Source organism: Mobula birostris, chromosome 13 (assembly GCF_030028105.1).
Source record: "Mobula birostris isolate sMobBir1 chromosome 13, sMobBir1.hap1, whole genome shotgun sequence".
In the NCBI taxonomy this organism is placed as follows: domain Eukaryota; kingdom Metazoa; phylum Chordata; class Chondrichthyes; order Myliobatiformes; family Myliobatidae; genus Mobula; species Mobula birostris.
The window spans coordinates 68,211,970-68,225,717 of record NC_092382.1 but is presented as its reverse complement, the minus strand read 5'-3'; the positions used below and the strand labels follow the sequence as shown (position 1 = coordinate 68,225,717).

The 13,748-nt window shown below is 43.4% G+C and overlaps 4 non-coding genes across 4 annotated transcripts; all 4 read left to right on the top strand.

The window, feature by feature from the left end:
• Nucleotides 1-712: 712 nt before the first annotated feature.
• On the top strand, nt 713-826 carry trnal-caa (transfer RNA leucine (anticodon CAA)). The gene is made up of 2 exons: nt 713-750; nt 781-826. It is a non-coding gene; the product is annotated as a tRNA-Leu (tRNA).
• A 1,275-nt stretch (nt 827-2,101) lies between these two features.
• Nucleotides 2,102-2,217, top strand: trnal-uaa (transfer RNA leucine (anticodon UAA)). Its single transcript has 2 exons — nt 2,102-2,139; nt 2,183-2,217. It is a non-coding gene; the product is annotated as a tRNA-Leu (tRNA).
• A 4,375-nt stretch (nt 2,218-6,592) lies between these two features.
• Nucleotides 6,593-6,706, top strand: trnal-cag (transfer RNA leucine (anticodon CAG)). The gene is made up of 2 exons: nt 6,593-6,630; nt 6,672-6,706. It is a non-coding gene; the product is annotated as a tRNA-Leu (tRNA).
• A 1,942-nt stretch (nt 6,707-8,648) lies between these two features.
• Nucleotides 8,649-8,764, top strand: trnal-uaa (transfer RNA leucine (anticodon UAA)). Its single transcript has 2 exons — nt 8,649-8,686; nt 8,730-8,764. It is a non-coding gene; the product is annotated as a tRNA-Leu (tRNA).
• The last annotated feature ends 4,984 nt before the right edge of the window (nt 8,765-13,748 follow it).

Here is a 13,748-nt window from a genome sequence, read left to right as displayed (position 1 = left end):
TGCCTTACTTTAATGTCTTCTGTGCATTTATCTCAGGATTAGCAAACCCGAGCGAAATACGTTCTCTTAAGCGTCTCATCTGTCAGAAAGGCCGCTGCTCTACAGTCCAAAACGCCCTGCTTCTGTCTCCTCTCCATCAGAGTAAACATTGACCTACAAGCCTGAACAATATTCTGACTGTAATAACTCATCCATGATAGAATGATGAACAGACACAGCGGACCGAATGGCCTTTCTGCACGATGTCTTATGTTCTTGTGAACTTAATCGCAGCTTCGCTTTCTTCCACAGTCATCAGACTATTGAGCTTTATAGTTCAGTTACTAACATCCATCTGTAAAGCAGCGTTGCGAGATATAATTGAACTGTGTTCAGTTTCTGTTGACGTTGTCATGATCAACTCGCACTCAATGTTTTCAGATTCAATACGGTCAATTAACGTTTCTTCCCCGCTTCACTACATGTAAAAATAATGAGTCTTCCAAGCGTTCTCATTCATCTCAGCAAACCTCCTTCCCAAATTCTTGCTGAGACGCGTCTCACGAGTCTTCGATCTGTAATTATTTTGCTTCACTTCCCAAAGAAGCTGCCTAACCTGCGAAACTGTAACAAGCTCGCGTTCATTTCCGATTAGCGGGATGATATGTGTGTTTGTGCGTAAATAACTTTGCCTTCAAATCAGGCATTCATTCCGTTCCCAAACACAACAGCAGTCAGGGTGGCCGAGTGGTCTAAGGCGCCAGACTCAAGGTATGAAAATCCTTCCGACAAACTCGAGTGTTCTGGTCTCCAGCTGGGGTCGTGGGTTCGAATCCCACTCCTGACATCTTTTGTTGTTAAACATTCAATCCAGGTGATGTTATTTCTGCAACAAAACGTAGGTTCTTAGTGTGGATTAGGAAAACGGTAGAATAGATTGTGGCTTTTGACCCTGCTCATCACGGTACAACAGATAATCGCACACCGATTTCTGTGTGAGCGATTTATTCAGAAACAATTCCATGGAGAAGGATCTCGGCCCGTAACGTCGACTGTGTACTCTTTTCTACTCATCTAATCAATATAGAATAGTGTTTAAAGTGAAATCATTGGCTGTCGGAATATTCAATGGATGGGGACGTGAGTGTAAACTGTTCTTGCACCTCTCGGTGCGAGTCCGGAGGCTCTTTTACCTTCTACCTAATGGCAGCAGCGTAAAAAGAAAATTTCCTGGTTGGTGAGAACCTCTGGCGGTGGATGCAGTTTTCCGATGACAGCGTTATGCAGATGTGCTGAATGTTTTGTAGTGCTTTACCCGTGACGGACTGGGCCAATCCGCTAAACTTTTGAAGATTTTCCTTCAAATGTATTGCTATTTCCGTACGAAGTCGTGATGCAGGCAGGCAATCTATTCTCTACTACACATCTGCAGAAGTTCATCAAGGTTTTTGAGGCCATGGTGAATCCCCGCAGTTCCCTAAGAACATAGAGGATATAGTAATACCTACCAATTTAAAATTACTTCCTCCAACGAAAACTGGCTCAAGGGCCTGTGGTTTTCCCTCTCCTCAAGACCACAATCTGTCCTTGGTCTTGCCGACATTGAGTGATAGGGTGTTGTCACATCTTCTTCAAAACAATCCCCTCTTAGTTGAAATGTATGCCCTATGATATAAGACATGTCACCTCTGCGATGGAGAGAGCTTCTGTGTGCTCTACCTTCATCTATGCCTCCCAAAATCTAAGAGATGTCTATCAGATTCACACTCAGCCTTGCTGCTCCAGAGAAAAAAAAAACAACCAACGTTTGTAGAAACTCTGGTCATCGCAAAAAAACGTCTAAATCAGGTATCATCTTGTTAAATCTCTTCTGCACACTCTCCAAAGCCTCGTCATCCTTTTGGTGACAGATGGCCTAAACTGTGTGCATTACCAGTTTCAGTGCTGTGCTGCTGTGAGCTTTAAATTCTCACATGCTGGAAAACCTGAGAAAAGGCATCACGCCCATTTTCATTTCAAATCCCACGATATAGTGTGTGTTGTGTATGTATACTCTCTTACCAAAGTAGTCATTCACTCTATTATGTAAAACACAGCTGTTCATGTGGGTTTGAAGAGAGTTGTCAGGGTGGCCGAGTGGTCTAAGGCGCCAGACTTAAGCCGAGAAAGTCGTTTCATAATAGACGCGAGTGTTATGGTCTCCACCTGGAGACGTGGGTTCGAATCCCACTCCTGACAGCTGTTGTCTTTTAAACTTGGTGTTTTGATAATTCAATCACTAATTTTATTGCAGCGATTAAAACATGGTCTGCTTGGAAGGATGAGAAAGACGCCAGAAAGATAAAGATTTTGTTTTAGTCACAACAGAGAGCAGTACAACGGGTCACATCACATCGGATTTAGGGTGCGGAGTTTGAAGAGAAAGAGGAATCGGTGAAGAGTGTCTGTGTCACCTTATCAGCCATGGCTATTTGTTGGACAGAATGACATCGGTGCCATTCAGACACGTTGACCGTTGCTATTTTGAAACGACATTTTACATCGTCGTTCTTAAGCATACCTGTGCATCCGCCGCCGAGTTCAGTATCGTACGTTTAACACCACTCTGCACTTGGGAATATCGGATTGATCATTCTGGACTGGATTATATTCCCTATCTTTGGCTTAATAGGCCACTCTTAGTTTTGCAAAGTAAATGTTTTAAGACGTACAGCGCGGAAAGTAGCCTTCGGCCCAACTGGTTCAAAGTTAAAAACAGAAAGTAAATTTTGCATCACAGCAAGTCTGTATACATATATCACCATATACAAAAATGAGATTCACTTTCCCGCGGGTGTCCAAGAAGCACAATAAAATCATTGAAGGACCGTAGTAACAAGACGGTCAAACACTCAATGTGTGTAACACAACAAACTGTGCAAAGTCAAGCGAAATAATAATGATAATAACAATATTGATCGTTATTTTACGCAATAATCCAGGGCGACTACGAAGCCCACTGGAATTTCTTTAGATATAAACTCCTTCTCAAAACAACCAGATGAATAACACATTGACGAAGGATCGAATATGAACCATTTGAAATTATTCACATAAATCTGAAACGTTTAATACAGCTAGTAAAAATAATTTCGGAAGTTAAAAAATTAAAATCTGGACAAGATAAGCATATTAGATTAAACAAAAAGGAAATTTCAATTGAGGTAGCACAAGATAAACTAGTACAGCAGGATGAAATATAACTGATGGATGGATACTTTTACTTTATATCTTTATGATTTGGATGTTGGAGTTGATGATCTTACGGGCAGGTTTGAGGACCAGATGAAAATAGGTGAAGATGAAGAAAATCTGCAGGACGTAGAGAAGCTACAAAAGAACTTGGACAGATCAGGATACTAGGCAAAGAAGTGGCACATAGAACACACTGTCAGGGATTAACAGTGCTTCCGCACTTCGGCAAAATAAATAAAATCAAAGGCTATTTTCTAAACCTAGAGAAAATTGGAAAATCGGAGGTGCAAACGCAGTTAAGCTTGTTCGTGCAGAGTTCCCTGAGGGAATGTTTTAGGTTGCGAAAGTGGTCAGGAAGGCAAATGAGATGGTAGCAAATATTGATGGAAGAATGGAATATAGTTGCCGGAATATAATCTTGAGGCTTTAAAATGTACATGATGTGGCCTTACTGTGAGTATTGTGAGCAGTTTGGAGCCCCTTGTCTTAGAAAGGATGTGCTATCAATCGACACGTTTCAAAAGTGGTTTAAAAAAATAATTCAGGATTGAAAGACTGATAGCTCGAGCATATGATGGCTTTGGGCCTCTACGCCCGGCTATTCAGAAGATGGAGTGTTTCTGTACTCACGGTAATCGGGAAAATTAAGTGTTTACCCTACTAACGTCCCCATTTGACCCTTCCTGACTACTAGACGTTGCCTCCCCATGTCTATCACTTGTGTCTTCCGGCGGCTTGGGTCCACCTGCTCCAGGACTGAACCTGGTTTCCTGCAATTTCAGCAGGTGCTGAAAAGCATCTTGGAACTTTACTAGAAGCAGCTGGCGAGATTTCTCTCAGAAAGGCGTGTTCTCAGTTGCTCTAATAGTGTGGCAGGTACTATTGGAGAAATCAAAATCAAACCTGTCGGTAGAAAATGTTTCTTCGCATTCCAAAATGTTCTCAGTTAATCGCCTTTTCTATTCCTCAAGCATTCCGGCAAATGCAGGGATTCCTGTTGCTCGACCTACACCCAGTACAGAAGATGATAGGTTTAGACTGGGTGTACCTCACAGTTTCTCCTTTCCGTTCATCATCCGACTTAGCAGGAACTGGCACCTTCTCAAAAGCAGCTCTATACGCAGGATGAATGGACAAGGAGTACAAAAACTTCTTCCCATTTCTCTCCTCGCGTGCTCCCATCGGCAGTATTTGTTCCCACAAGAATAGAAGCTCCATCCTTCTCAATCGGATCCGGGTACAGGAAGACTAGTGTGTCAATAATCTCAGTTACTCCAACATCTGCTCCGTAAACACCAGCTTCAACAACACGTAACCATTGTATGGCTACTCATCAGTACTAAACCCCGGAATCTCAGGGCACTCAGTGACGACAATGGTAAGTGCGCCCGATGCCGGTCGGAAAAGGACCTGCAAAGCAAAGTAATTTGAAAAACTGTGTCTACTATGGATCTAACATAAGCACCTTCAGTCCGTAGAGATACACCAGAGTATAGTCTCACTAGCCCTTCAGCAATAGTGTTTTGTACTTTAGTACTGTTTCCTTTGATACACTAATCCTCTCCATGACGTCAGCCTGTTCCTTTACTGGGTCCCTCCGCAGCTTGATCTCTTTTCGTCGCTGTTTGATTAACCGCTGAATTGTTTTCTGAAGGTTTTCCTGTCCTTCACACCCCCGCTTCCCCACATTTGGACAGAACATATCGGTCACTTCCCTGGTATAGGGGTCCTGCTCAGTAACATCGCACCCGTGTGTCGGGCTTCCTATCGGCCCTTTGTGTAGCAGCAAACGATATCATCCGAATTACCGCGGCCCACAGGTTTTTCACGATAGCCTGCAACACCCGCGGTTGTGTGAGATTCGGGGCGCTTTAGCAACAGTGGCTACTACCGAGGACTTTGCCCTGATCATGAAGGCTTCCCGTTCCTCCATCGTGTTTTCCTCCTCGCGAACTTCTCGGAATATTCGTGTCATTCGTATACCTACAGCAATCACATCATGTTGTAACCCTCCCCCCGACCTTAATAATTTACTCCATCCTCAATTTCTCTAAGACAGTTGAGTGCATCCTTCGTCGTTCAAACATGCGGCAGCTTCGCCAGCCTGAAAATGTCGGCAGGCAACTTCGCTCCCTCTTCCTAAAACGTGCGCCAAAGATCGGCTGCACTTTCAGCAGCGCAAAAGGCATCTTCCCGAGCTTGCAGACAGTTAGCTGATGTGGCTAATGGATTTTCTGCCTTGCGGAAACTCACTATATCAGCCGCCGCACCCTTTAAACTCTCTACCAGTCTCAGTATTTTCATGTTATCTGAGCAGTGCCATTCATCCAGAAATTCAGATGTCTGCTCAGCCAGATCCTGATATTCCTCCTCCCCAGCGGCTGTGGGCCTCACCCTAGAGAACACTCCCAGCCTTCAACAACTTTGTCTCTCCGCAGATATATCTGCATTTATCAGCCAGTGATGCAATAGCCAATCCGAGCTCAGAATTTAAATCAAATGCTGAATGAATCATTAGACCGTTCACATTAGACAGCTTCTTCTCCTCACTCCGCAGAAACGATAGCGACCTGTCTTTAAAGTCTCTGCCCACGAAACAATCTGCGGCTGCGCGAAATACGAGAGAGCACACACACAATCAGTGCCTTAATGTAGAATGTCGGCCCGAAATGTCGAAAGTTTACTCTTTCCTACTGTCGCTAACTGGTCTGCTGTGTTCCTCCAGCATTTTGTGAGTTACTTTCGAGTTACAAAACAGCTGTTTACAGCTTATCCCGACGGCGTTGCTGGCCTCAGCATCCCCTTTACTTCTCATCTACCGCTCTGTTCAAATTGAAGCTTGGGTCAAACCTGTGGCCCTTGCCCCCGCTTCTCAGAAAACGGCAGAACCGTTTTCGTCTGTATCAGACCCACCAGTGCCCGTCATAGCCCCCTTTTTTCCCATCTTATTTTTCTTTCTTTACCCGTGGAATCCCTTTCTCTCCGCAACCTTAAACAACAACAGTAAAGCTGCGTTCCCCGTTACAACTGAACCTCCTGTGTTCCAGCCAGGGATGTCACATTCAGTCCATCTATAAACGTCCAAATCCTCACCTCCCTCCATGTGAACACAGCGATTCTTCCCAGCGTTGTCATTCACCATTACAACCTCCCTCCCAAATCTCTGCTGATACGCGTCTAACAAGTTCTGATCTGTAATTTTAACACTGCTTCTCTTTCCACAGATACTGCCTAACCTGAGAAAACTGTAACAAGCTCGTTTTCATTTCTCATTCCCAGGATGTGTTTGTGTGTATATAACTCAGTTCTCAAATTAGGCATTTAATCTGTTCTCAAACACAACCATTTGTTTTGGACGTGAAGCGGGTGATGGAAAGTTGTCAGGATGGCCGAGCGGTCTAAGGCGCCAGACTCAGGGAATGAAAGTCCTTCTTACAAGCACGAGTGTTCTGGTCTCCATCTGGGGGCGTGGGTTCGAATCCCACTCCTGACATCTTTTGTCCTTAAACGTTCAATCGAGGGATGTTATTACTGCGAAGAAAAGGTGGGTTGTTTGTGTGGATTAGAAAAATGGTAGAAAGAAAAGATTGTGTGTTTGTCCCGGCATATCGCAGCACAACAGACAATCGTACGTCGAATTCTGGGTGCCGGATTTCCTCAGAAACAATTCCCTGGTGAAGTATCTCGGTCCGAAATGTCGACTGTTTTGCTCTTCTCCACAGATGCTGCCTGGCCTTTTGAGTTCCTCCAGACAGACTCAGCTAATAATATATACAGAAGTGTTTAAATAGAAATCATTGGTTGTCGGATTATTCAATGGATAGGCACGTGATTGTAAGTTATCACCGTTTGATCAAAAGCCTGATAGTTGATAAGTAGTGACTGTCCTTGAACGTGGTGGCGGAACTGAGACCTGAGGCTCTTGTACTTTCTACCTTCTACCTGACGGCAGCAGCGACAATAGAGCAGGGCCGGGGTGGTGAGGATCTCTGATGATGGATGCTGCTTTCCGATGACACCGGTTTACGTAGATTAGATAAATGTTTGACAGGGCTTGACCCGTGATGGACAGAGCCGAATCCATTAACGTTTCTTGAAGATGTTTCTTCAAAGGCCTTGCTGTTTCCGTACCAGGTCGTGATGCAGACAGACAATATACTCTCCACTACACATTTATAGAATTTCGTCAAAGTTGTTGACGTCATGCCGAATATTCGCATTCAGAATCAAGTTTATTATCATTGGCATGTGACGCGAAATTTGTTAACTTACTAGCAGCAGTTCAATGTAATACATAATCCAACAGACAGAGAAAAATAATAACACATAAAATAAAACATAATTATAAATAAACAAGTAAATTATTTACGTGTATTGAATAGATTTTTTTTAATTGCAAAAACAGAAACACTCTATGTCAAAAAAATGAAGTAGTATTCAAGCTTTCAATGTCCATTTAGGAATCGAATGGCAGAGGGGAAGAAGCTGTTGCTGATTCGCTGACTGTGTGCCTTCAGGCTTCTGTATCTCCTACTTGACAACAACAGTGAGAAAAGGACATACCCTGAGTGCTAGAGGTCCTTTATAATGGACGCTGCCTTTCTGAGACACCGCTCCCTAATGATGTCCTGGGGCATTTGTAGGCTGGTGCCCAAGATGGAGCTGACAAGATTTATAATCCTCAGCAGCTACTTTCGGTCTCATGCAGTAGTGCCTCCATGCCAGACAGTGATGCAGCCTGTCAGAACGCTCTCCACGGTACAACTACAGACGTGTTTGAGTGCATTTGTTGACATGCCAAATCTCTTCGAACTCGTAATAAAGTATAGCCACTGTCTTGCCTTCTTTATAGCTGCATCGATGCTGTACGTTGGGACCAGGTTAAGAAAGTAGAGGAAATATTAATACCCACCTCTGTTCCTCCAACGAGAACTGGCTCATGGACCTCTGGTTTTCTCTCTGCTGAAGTCCACAATCTGTTCCTTGGTCTTGCCGACATTGAGTGATTGGGTGTTGTCATCCCCTCTTTGTTGAAATGCATGCCCCGTGGTATAAGACCCTGGGATTGAGATAACCTCTGCGTGCTCTGTCTATGCTTTTCATAATCCAGAGAATGCAACCTAAGTTTGTTCAACCTCTCGTTATCTCACAAACCGTCTAATTCGGGTAACAGCTTGGTAAAGCATATCTGCACACGTCATCCTTTCTATGACGGATGGCTGGAACTGTATCCATTACCTGTTCCAGTGCTGAGCTGCTGTATGTTTTAATTTCGCACATGCTTGGTAAACTGAGCAAATACAACATATCCATTTAATTTCAAATCCCAGGGTAATGTGTGTGTTTTGTATGTATACTCTCTCACTGTAGCAGTCATTCATTCCATTCTGAAACACAGCTGTTTATGTCCGATGTGAAGAGAGTACTTCAGGGTTGTTAGTGTGGCCGAGTGGCCCAAGGCGCCAGACTTAAGGCGAGACAGTCGCTTTACAGCAACCACGAGTGTTCTGGTCTCCATCTGGAGCCGTGGGTTCGAATCCCACTCCTGACAGCTACTGTGCTTTACACGTGCTGGTTTGAAAATTCAATCACGGTAATTTTATTGAAGCGATCAAAACATGCTCTGTTTAGGTGGATGGGAAAGACAGAAGAATGATAAATATACTGTTTTTTTCACAACAGAGAGTGGTACAACGGGTCACATTACTGGAGATTCAGGGTGGACAGTTTGATGAGAAAGAGGTCTCGCTGAAGTGTCGCTATCAATTTCTCCGACGCAACTACAGTTTGGACTGAAAATTATTGGTGGCTTTCAGACAAATTGTCTGTCGTTACATTGCAAGGGAATTTTATATCGTCGTTCTGAAATATACATTGGCAGCGGAGCTCAATACTGTGCGTTTAACGCATTTTTGGACATGGGAATTCCGTGTTTCTCATTCAGGACTGCATTATATTCACATTGTGTGGTTTAATACGGCCAGTATTCCTCTTTTTTTGCAATGCAGATGTTTTAAGACGTTGTCATAGAGTCGTCCAGCATGGAAAGTAACCTTCGGCCAAATTGTTTTCAAAGTTCAAAGCAGAAAGTAAACTTCCAGCATCTGCAGAATTCCTGTTGTTTGCGTTTTAAAGTAAACTTGTCATCACGGCATAAACATATATATCATCAGTTACAAGAATTAGATTAAATTCCTCTCGAAAATCAGTAAAAGCAATGAAGGAACGTACCATCAGATCAGTCAAAACTTCAATGTGTATAAGGCAAGAAACTGCTGAGTCAAACAAAATAATAATAATGATAACATCAATATTAATTGTAACTTCATGCAGTAAACTAGGGCTGCTAACGAATCCAACAGTTTGTTTACATTTAAACCCTGTCTCAGCGACTACCAAGCGAATTACAGAAAGTCCAGAAAGATGTTAAACGCTCGTTACTGAGCTCTGCAGCCGATGTATACTTCAGAACGACGATCTAAAATTCCCTTGCAATATAGCGAACGACAGCTTGTCTGAATAGCACTAATGTCGTTCTTTCCAAATAATAGTCTCGTCTGAGAAATTGACACCGGCAGTCTTTATCGAAGCCTCTTTCTCATCAAACACTGCACCCTGATTCCTGTACGATGTGACTAGTTGTACTGCTCTCTGCCGTGACAAAATCACAATATTTATCTTGACAGCGGATTGAACATGGACGCTTGGAAGATATTCACGCCTTTATCAGTAAAGCTGAAAAAAATAATGTATGTAATAAAGCTGTTTTCTAAAGTTATCAAAATAAAATTTGAAAGTTAAGCATATTGCATTAAAGTAAAGAAAGTTGCAATTGAGTTACAGCAATATAAAATAGCAGGTCAAACATGCTGGCAGAATATAGCATTAATGGAAGGATTCTTGGCAGTGTGGAAGATCAGAGGGATCTTGGGGTCCGAGTCCATAGGACACTGAAACCTGCTGCGCAGGTTGACTCTGTGGTTAAGATGGCATACCTTGCATCGGACGTTATCAACCATAGGATTGAATTTAGGGGCCGAGAGGTAATGTTACAGCTATATAGGAACCTGGTCAGAACCCACTTGGAGTTCTGATCACCTCATTACAGGCCAGCTGGTGGCGCAATGGGATCAGCTCCGGCCTCTGCAGCGAAGGCTCCCGAGTACGAATCGCAGTCGGTCCACCGCCGAGGACGCTTTCCATCCGTGCCGGGTTGAGCGTCGAGCTCCTGACACCACCCGCCAGACAAGGATGGCTGACTTTCTGGTGCGACACGCTAAAAAAAAACTCATTACACGAAGGATGTAGAAACTATAGAAAGGGTGCAGAGGAGGTTTACAAGCAGGTTGCCTGGATGGAGAGGGAAGCATGCCCTATGAGAATAGGTTGAGTTAACTTGACCTTTTCTCCGATTAAGGATGAGAAGTGACCTCGTCGAGGTGTATAAGATAATGAGAGGCATTGATAGTGTGGATAGTCAGAGCTTTTTCCCAGCGCTGAAATGGCGAACACGAGAGGGCACAGTATTAAGGTGCTTGGAACTAGGGACAGAAGGCATTTCAGGGGGGAGTTTTTTTTTACCCAGAAAGTGGTGAGTGCATGGAATGGGCTGCCTGCAGCGGTGTGGAGGCGGATGCAATAGAGTATTTTAAGTGACTCCTGGATAGGTAATGGAGTTTAAAAAAAATAGAGGGCTATGGGCAACCCTAGGTAATTTCTAAATAAGTCCATATTCGGAACAGCATTGTAGGCCGAAGGGCGAATATTGTGCTGTAGGTTTTCTATGTTCTTTGTTCTAACAGCAGGGTACAGTATAACTGATCAATGAATACGGTTACTTTATATGTTAATGACTTGCATGTTGGAAATAATGATTTTATGGACGTTTGTGGACTAGACAGAGATAGGTGGAGGAATTAGCAAGGCTAGTAAAGAATGTTTACAGATTAGGAGAATCGGCTAAAAATTTGCAGATAGAACACACTGTCAGGAAATGTATGGTCCTGCAGTTTGGTAAAAGAAGTAACATCGTAGATTATTTTCTAAACATAGAGAAAATTAGAATATTTGACGTGCAAAGGGACTCAAAACATTTCGTGCAACACTCCCTGAAGATTAATTTGCAGGTTTCGAAGGTGGTGAAAAATGCAAATGCGATGTCGGAAAACATTTCGAGAGGAATGGAATATAGATATAAGAATGCATTGTTGACGCTTTAAGATGCACTGATGAGGCCTTGCTCTGAGTATTGGAGCTCCTTGTCTCAGAAAGCATGTCCTAATATTGGAATGATTCAAAGGTGGTTTACAAAATGATTCCAGGATTGAAAGGTTTGTCATATGCGGAGCATGTGACGGTTCTGGACCTCTACTCACGGGAATTCGCACGATTGAACTGTTACCGAATCAACCACCTCCTCTGACCCTTTCTGATTACGAGAGGGTGTCTCCCTCTAGAGACTGAACTGAATTGAGCTCCCTTCAGTTTCAGCAGGTGCGGATAACCATCTTGAAATTCCGTTGGAAACATCCAGAGAGACCGCTCTCAGAAAGGGGTGTCCTCAGTTGCTCTAATAGTATGGTGAGGTATCTTGGAGAAATCAAAATCAGACCTGCCACCAGAAAGGACATCTTCGCGTTCCAATATTTTCTCAGTTAATCCCTGTGTCCATTCCTCTAACATTTCAGCAAATATAGAGTTTCCTGACACTCCAGCTACTGCCGGAACGTATACTGACAGGTTTAGAATGAGTGTACCTCAGAGTTCCCTCCTTCCGCTCATCGTCTATTTAGTAGGAACTTTCACCTTCACAAAAGCAGCTCTGAACACAGGGTGAATGGACAAGGTGTTTCTAAAGCTCTCTCTGTTCCTCTGTTTGCATGCTTCCTGGAGCCTTCTCACAACGGCAGTATTTTTCCCACGAGAATCAATGCTCCATCCTTTTCAATCCGATCCGTGCAGAGCATCAATTGTGTGTCAATAGTCTCAGATACTCCAACATCTGATTTCGTAAACTCCTGCTTCAACAACAAGTAACTATCGTATGGGTACTCATCTATAATAATCCCGGAATCACAAGGGGACTGACTGGCGTCAACGGTAAGTGCGTCGGATACTGGTTGTAAAAGGATATATTAAGTAAAATAACTTAAGAATCTGTGTCAAGTATGGGTCTAGCAGAAATACCTTTATTCCGTAGAGATACATCAGAGCATGGTCCCACAACTCCTTCAGAAATAATGTTTTGTAGTTTAATATTTCCCTTGATACAGTGATAGTACCGTATCCTCTCATTAACCGTGTTCTTCCGTAGTTTATCTATTTTCTTCGCTGTTGACCGTTGATTTACTTTCCGAAGATATACTTGTCCTTCACATCCCCGCGTGAACTGTCCATCTTCTCCACGGCAGGCACGGTCTAGGGACCCTTCTCAGTAGCAGCCCTCGCCTTGGTGCATCGCCAACCGATATCGACCGGATTTCCTCGCCCTCAGATCTAGGCTGCTCAGTAACAGCCGTCCAGTTTTCCTGCTCTCTAACTTCTCTGAGTGATTCGGTATAAAGATGGAGGCGGCCACATCTTTCCGGTCATTCGAAGACGTAGAGCAAGAACGTTATGTGACATTCCGCCCTTCACAGTTTGCTCCATCCTCAAACAATTTCTTTCAGAGAATTGAATGCACCCTTTGTGGTTCAGACAGTGCAGCGCTTCTCCAACCTGCAAATGCAGGCAGGCAGTTTTCCTCCTTCTTCCTAAAATGTGTGCCTAAACTTCATCCTGAGATCGGCTGCACTTTCGGCAGTGCCAATAGCATCTCCCAGAGTTTGCCAATTAGCTGATGTCTCTAAAGGATTTTCTGCTTGAAGAAACTCAGTATATCAGCCGCCGGACCCTTTAAGCTTTCTACCGGTCTCAGTATTTTCATGTGACCTGAGCACTGCCATTCATCCAGAAACTGATACGTCTGCTCAGCCCAAGCCGCATATAACTCTTCTCTATCGGGTGTGGGCTTGACCCCAGAGAACACACCCAGCCTACAATAACTTTTTGTCTCCGCAGATACACCTCTGTATTTATCAGCCAGTGATGTAATAGCCAAACCGAGCTCCGAATTAAAATCAACCGCTGAATGAATCATTAGACCATTCACATCTGACAGCTTCTTCCACTCTGTGAAAGAATTTAAGACTCTTTGGATATGTAGAGGTTAACCTAATCGCTTGTGAATGCTCTTAAAATTTAGCTAAGGTCCTTGCAAGTCTTATAATTTAGCTAAAGTCCTTGCAGGAAAGATGTTATGGCCCTGCAATTACAAATACTGTTGTTCTTTTGAAATCTAGTTCTAAGTTCAAAGTCACGTTGTTTGTTAAGTGTTTTTAGTTACGTATCTGTGTCTATATAATGAAGCGTGTCTGAGAGCTAAGCAGAGCCCCTAAGCATCCCTTTTAGGTACAGAGGCTCTCCATGATATCATGTAATAAAGTCCTTTAGTCTGAAGCAATTCTCTGAGTCGACCTGATTTATTCTGTCTGCTG